This window comes from Aegilops tauschii, chromosome 5 (assembly GCF_002575655.3).
Source record: "Aegilops tauschii subsp. strangulata cultivar AL8/78 chromosome 5, Aet v6.0, whole genome shotgun sequence".
Lineage (NCBI taxonomy): Eukaryota > Viridiplantae > Streptophyta > Magnoliopsida > Poales > Poaceae > Aegilops > Aegilops tauschii.
The window spans coordinates 489,678,956-489,685,676 of record NC_053039.3 but is presented as its reverse complement, the minus strand read 5'-3'; the positions used below and the strand labels follow the sequence as shown (position 1 = coordinate 489,685,676).

At 37.4% G+C, this 6,721-nt stretch overlaps 1 long non-coding RNA gene across 1 annotated transcript; it reads left to right on the top strand.

Annotated features, from left to right (window-relative positions):
- The first annotated feature begins 1,344 nt into the window (after nt 1–1,344).
- Nucleotides 1,345–5,328, top strand: LOC120965325 (uncharacterized). The gene is made up of 2 exons (XR_006664589.2): nt 1,345–2,726; nt 2,872–5,328. It is a non-coding gene; the product is annotated as an uncharacterized lncRNA (long non-coding RNA).
- Nucleotides 5,329–6,721: the final 1,393 nt, after the last annotated feature.

The following is a 6,721-nucleotide window of genomic DNA, read 5'->3' as shown; positions in this document are numbered from 1 at the left end:
TTTCCGATCTGCTATTTTGCAATCTTTTACTTTCCGATCTATAAACCAAAAAACCCAAAAATATTTACTTTATCTTTTGTTTAGTTTTGTCTATCTCTATCAGATCTCACTTTTGCAAGTGACCGTGAAGGGATTGACAACCCCTTTATCGCGTTGGGTGCAAGTTGTTTGATTGTTTGTGCAGCTATCGGTGATTTGTGTGTTCTCTCCTACTGGATTGATACCTTGGTTCTCTAACTAAGGGAAATACTTATCTCTACTTTGCCGCATCAACCTTTCCTCTTCAAGGGAAAAACCAACGCAAGCTCAAGAAGTAGCAGGAAGAATTTCTGGCGCCGTTGCCGGGGAGAATTTCTGGCGCTGTTGCCGGGGAGATCTACGCCAAGTTCAAGCAAGTACCCATCATAAACTCTCATCTCTTGCATTACGTTATTCACCATTTGCCTCTCGTTTTCCTCTCCCCCACTTCTAAAATGATTTTCGAAAAGATTTGCCTTTTCTTCACCCCTCTTCCGTTTGTCTTCTTCGTTTGCTTTTTGTGTGCTCATGTGTTGGATTGCTTGCTTTATCACGATGGCTCAAGAGAATACCAAATTGTGTGACTTTTCCAATACTAATAACAATGATTTTATTAGTACTCCGATTGCTCCCGCCACTAGTGAGGAATCTTATGAAATTAATGGCGCTTTGCTGAATCTTGTTATGAAAGATCAATTTTCCGGCCTTCATAGTGAAGATGTCGCATCCCATCTGAATATTTCGCTGAGTTGTGCGATATGCAAAAGAAAAAGATGTGGATAATGATATTGTTAAAGTGAATCTATTTCCGTTCTCACTTCCAGATCGTGCTAAAACTTGGTTTTCAACTTTGCCTAAAAATAGTATTGATTCATGGAATAAGTGTAAAGATGCTTTTATTTCCAAGTATTTTCCTCCCGCTAAGATCATCTCCCTTAGGAACGATATTATGAATTTTAAGCAACTTGATCATGAACATATTGCACAATCTTGGGAGAGGATGAAATTGATGATACGAAATTGCCGTACTCATGGCTTGAATTTGTGGATGATTATACAAAAATTTTATGCCGGATTGAATTTTGCTTCTAGAAATCTTTTAGATTCGGCCGCGGGAGGTACTTTTATGGAAATTACTTTAGTAGAAGCTACTAAACTCCTAGACAATATTATGGTTAATTATTCTCAATGGCACACCGAAAGACCTTCCACTAGTAAAAAAAGTGAATGCGATTGCAGAGATTAATGTTTTGAGTGGAAAGATGAATGAACTTATGAAATTATTTGCTATCAAGAGTGCTTCTATTGATACTAATGATATTCCTTTGTCTACTTTGATTGAAAATAATAATGAATCTATGGATGTGAATTTTGTTGGTAGGACCAATTTTGGTAATAACGCGTATAGAGGTAATTTTAATCTAGACCGTTTCCTAGTAATTCCTCTAATAATTATGGTAATTCCTACAACAATTCTTATGAAAATTATAATAAGATGCCCTCTGATTTTGAGAATAGTGTTAAAGAATTTTTGAGTTCACAAAAGAATTTTAATGCTTTGGTTGAAGAAATATTGTTCAAGATTGATGATTTGGCTAGGAACGTGGATATAATTTCTCTTGATGTTGATTCTTTGAAAATTAGATCTATTCAACCAAAGCATAGTATCAATGAATCTCTAAAGGCTATGATAATCTCCATTCATGAGTGCAAAGAAACAACCGCTAAGATGCGTGCTAAACGAGATTGGTTTGTAAAAACATGATCTTCTAGTTTCCGTGAAAATAATGATGAAGATCTTAAAGTGATTGATGTGACTCCTATTGAATCTTTGTTTTCCAATATAAATCTTGATAAAGATGGGAATGGAGATGAGTCAACTTTAGTTAAAAAGCGTCTCAATGATTCGGAGTTTTTAGATCTTGATGCAAAAATTGATAAAAGTGGGATCAGAGAGGTCAAAACTTGAAGTAGCGATGAACCCACTCTTTTGGATTTAAAGGAATTTAATCTATCTATCTATCTATACCTTCTATCTATACCTATACTAATTACAGTCTCCCAAAAAATTACCACATTAATTAGATTTTAAGAGCCGTTAATTTGGTGGGACCGAATTATTACGGTGTAGACCGACTCACGGAAGGAAAAAAACAAACGTATCTCTTTTCCATGACCTTACTCTCTCAATCTCTGACGTCACGTATCTCTCTCCCATGAATTACTCTCTCAATCTCTCACGTCTCATGTATATCTCTTCAATGAGGAAAAAACAAACGTATCTCTTTTCCATGACCTTACTCTCTCAATCTCTCACGCCACGTATCTCTCTCCCATGAATTACTCTTTCAATCTCTCACGTCTCACGTATATCTCTTCAATGAGAAATAAAATTCACGTATCTCCCTCCCATATGGCCCAACTCCATCAATGTCTCCCCTAAAAAAAAAACTCCATCAATCTCTAACAAACTCTCACGTATCCCTCTCCTATCTCCCAACCCTCTCAATCTCTCACATAGTTCTGTATCTTCACCCCTTCACCCTAATCTCTCTCATATCATATCATCTCTTCCTAGGGTATGATCGTGCAAGAAGTGTAAGATCCATCAACATCTGTATCGTGCAAGAAGTGTAAGATCCATGAACATCTGTTGATGGGGCACGATTCTTCTTCTTCTGTCCGAGATTCAAGTGGTGATGATTCAGGTATTGACACATGCACATGCACAGATCGACCAACCAAAGGCAAGATTTAAATAGTTTTGTTTTTGGAATATGCCCGCTCACATCAATTCCATCTGATTCTAATCTATTTGCTATCTTCACCCTTTCCTCTCTGTCACCTACGCAGGCCCTAATCTCTCTCAAAACAGATCAGCTCTTCCTAGGGTGCGAGTGTGTAGGAATTGGAAGATTGATCAACATCTATTCGTATGGCGTGATTCCGCTTCTTCTATCTGACATTCAAGTGGTGATGATTCAGGTATTGACAGATGCACATGCTCAGATCAACCAACCAAAGGCAAGATTCAGATAGTTTTTATTATTTTTTTGCAATATGCATGCTCAGATCAATTCCATCAAAGGTGACTGATGTGATGAGATTATGCATGGAGCGCTGGATGTTCTTCCTATTCATGTGTTATCTGCCAATTAAAATCTGGCAGAATTTTTCTGCTCTTCAAGTATCGTAGCAACTTCAGATTATTTCTTCTTCTCATGTCGAACGTTCAATCCTAGCAGCATTCTTATGATTGACCTATGTGCATACTAACCAGTACAATTCTTTTGCATACATGAGTACATGATGTTCCAGCAACAACTGCAAGATTCAAACTGTATTTTTTTCTAATATGCTCAGATCAATTCCTTTGATTTGGATTAATGTTGTGCGATTAAGCATGGAGCGCTGAATGTTCTTCCTATTCGCACCTATGTGATTAAATCTTGAAGAATTTTTCTGGTCATCAGGTATCGTAGCAACTTCAGATTTATTCTTCGTCATGTCAAAGGTTCAATCCTAGCATTCTTATAACTGACCTATGTGGATAGTAACCAATATGATTGTTTTCGATCCAAAAGTCTGTGGTGATGTGGGACCTATCCTGAACTCCGGGTAGGTAGATGGAGAAAAAAAGGTAATGTGAGATGCGATTGGGGCAACATAAATAATAGCGCACTTACTTTTTTTCTTTTTGCAATGAACCGATCACTTCACCGAACCTGTATGTCTCTGTCTAGGAACTCTTTCAACAGATTCTTTCTTGCAAGACCTTGCGGTAACAACTTCTCCAGAATTTCGCTTGGACGTGCCAGCGACAACCCATCAAAGGTACCCCACTCAATCCTCTTGTGCGGACACGGCAACACTTTCGCCCTTGAACATAACAGACATCCCGTCAACCGCACCGCGTGAGCTTCTCCTACAAACTGCATCTTACCAATCAGTTTGCATAGTTGAACTCTTCTGTAAAATATTTACAGGAACGAATGTATGTCAAATTATCTCTATGATACTTTAGCATGGTGAAAACTACAATTGCTGTATGCAGAACTTTATGTGAGAGTATGGACCTATCCTGAACTCCGGGTAGGTAGATGGAGAAAAAAAGGTAATGTGAGATGCGATTGGGGTAACATAAATAATAGCGCACTTACTTTTTTTTTCTTTTTGCAATGAACCGATCACTTCCCCGAACCTGTATGTCTCTGTCTAGGAACTCTTTCAACAGATTCTTTCTTGCAAGACCTTGCGGTAACAACTTCTCCAGAATTTCACTTGGACATGCCAGCTACAACCCATCAAAGGTACCCCACTCAATCCTCTTGTGCGGACACGGCAACACTTTCGCCCTTGAACATAACAGACATCCCGTCAACCGCACCGCGTGAGCTTCTCCTACAAACTGCATCTTACCAATCAGTTTGCATAGTTGAACTCTTCTGTAAAATATTTACAGGAACGAATGTATGTCAAATTATCTCTCTGATACTTTAGCATGGTGAAAACTACAATTGCTGTATGCAGAACTTTATGTGAGAGTATGAGAAGCAAGAAATGAATAATCATGGTGAAAATAGCCACACTTTGGGATGCGTTATTAATCACTAGGCAATATGGATAGTCTTTCGATGGTCCTCTGGAGGTACAATGATTTTTTTTATGAGTTACACCTTTGTTGACTTTTTACCTGTGACTTAATTTCTATCTCCTTGACTGTTATGAATAGACATGAAGGGAATGGAGTTATATATCAAGAGACCTGTACTGAAAACTTCAAATACTAGGCTCGAGAACAACAACAATAACAAGTAACAATGCAATGTCTTGGAAAATAATACATCAGGTAGCTCTAAGAATTTATAGACAGCATAAGTACATGGATTGCGGCGAGTAGAGCATGTTTTGGAACTTGGAATAGAGGTTGGCGTTGCAAGTGCACATGGTTGTCCGGAAGCAGCGATCAGACGTTGGCTAGGGTCTCAAGCGCTTGGTAGAAGAAATGGAGGAAACGGATTTAGGGCACCTGCTGGCGCAGATGCAAGACGCTCATGTGTGTTTCTGAATTTCTCTTCATCTACTTGGAGACACGCTATGACGCTTCTAATCTATATTTACTATTACACTGTTCTCTGTTATCACGTTGGCTCCATGTTGTCCTGTAACGGAAGATGCATGTATATGATCCTGAATGCCTTTCCTGAGTGTCGTTTCAGTGTTGTACACACTTCTTTTCCCATATAACATATTGTATTTTTTACAGCTTTATTAGTACCTAAAAAATACAAATAATTCATTAATGTTTAACTGACTACTTTTGTTTTGATGAGCACAAACATTCACCCTACAGTATACTTTGACAGGCCGCTCGCTGTAGAAGGATCATCTTTCCCTCTTCTATCGCTTGCTCCGGTCACTTTTGTAAATCTAATGCTTCACACCTCTATCTATTTACTATTGTCATGTTGTATCCTCACGAGCAAACCTCTGGAAACTTATTCAGTTGTTGCTACCGGATAAGGCTAATCTTTCCTTATCGTCTTTTGCTTCTGTTTTTTAGATTACAAAAAACTTACTTTATGTTTGTATGGACTTGGTGGTAGGATTTTCACAAAGGCAAACGCTAAACATTAATACTTGCTCTAAATGATATCCTACTAGGATGGACATTACTACAAAACACTATTCTAAATGCGGAGAAATAGATGGGAAATTTGCATGGCAATGATATTATTCTGATGATCATATTCTTTAGTCCGTACAACAACGAGAGATTACTTAGTTTGGTATGATGATGTACTTATGTGGATGTATCAAACATTTTTTGAATGTCATCTAATGCCACTGCAGGCTACATGTTTAGCTTCTTCAAGACCTATTTTTGATCGCTGTTCGTAGCATGCCATTTTACTCGAACCTAATGTTCAGTGTAAGATAATCTTGAGAATAGAATAAATAGAGCGAAAACTTCTACTACCTTTTCAAAATGCAAGGCATAATTATTTGTGTGTCTTTTTATAGTTTTGAAAGTAAAACTATGCACGTTAGATCTCAGGAGGAGCGGACCAAATCGAGTCAGCTGCATCCTATGTCGCCATGTGCAAGGTAGTGGTGACATGATGCATATGTGTTGAACCATCTGGACCATCGATTAGTATTAAGCATTTTTTTACAAATATACTACTTTGCCTGATAATCATGTGATTCGTGACTTACATGGATTCACATGGTAATTACCTATTAAACCATGTTTAAATACTTATAAATTTCTGCAATAATAAAAAAGAATCTGGATGTATCATGCGCCACAAATTTCTCATATAAACACATGATTGTCTATGAGATAGACATTAGTATGGATAAAAAATATTTAGAATGTCCATCCATGTTCATAAAAAAAGAAACTGTTTAAGAATCTGCTGGTAAAGACAAGAACTTCTGATCTCAATAATTTATGGTGCTCACAGTATAATGAGAATATACAAGAATATCATTTTTTAAGGAACAACAACACCATTTTTGAATATGTATAGAAACAGACTAGTTATAATTAGATGATGCTTGCATGTTAAAAATGAAGATGTATGTCTTCTTTTGGTAGGGTAAGTAAGGAAGATACATGCTACGATAGTGCATTTGAACTTTATACCTTTTAGAAACTTATAGGTCACGAATACATGCAACAACATGTGCGTTCGTA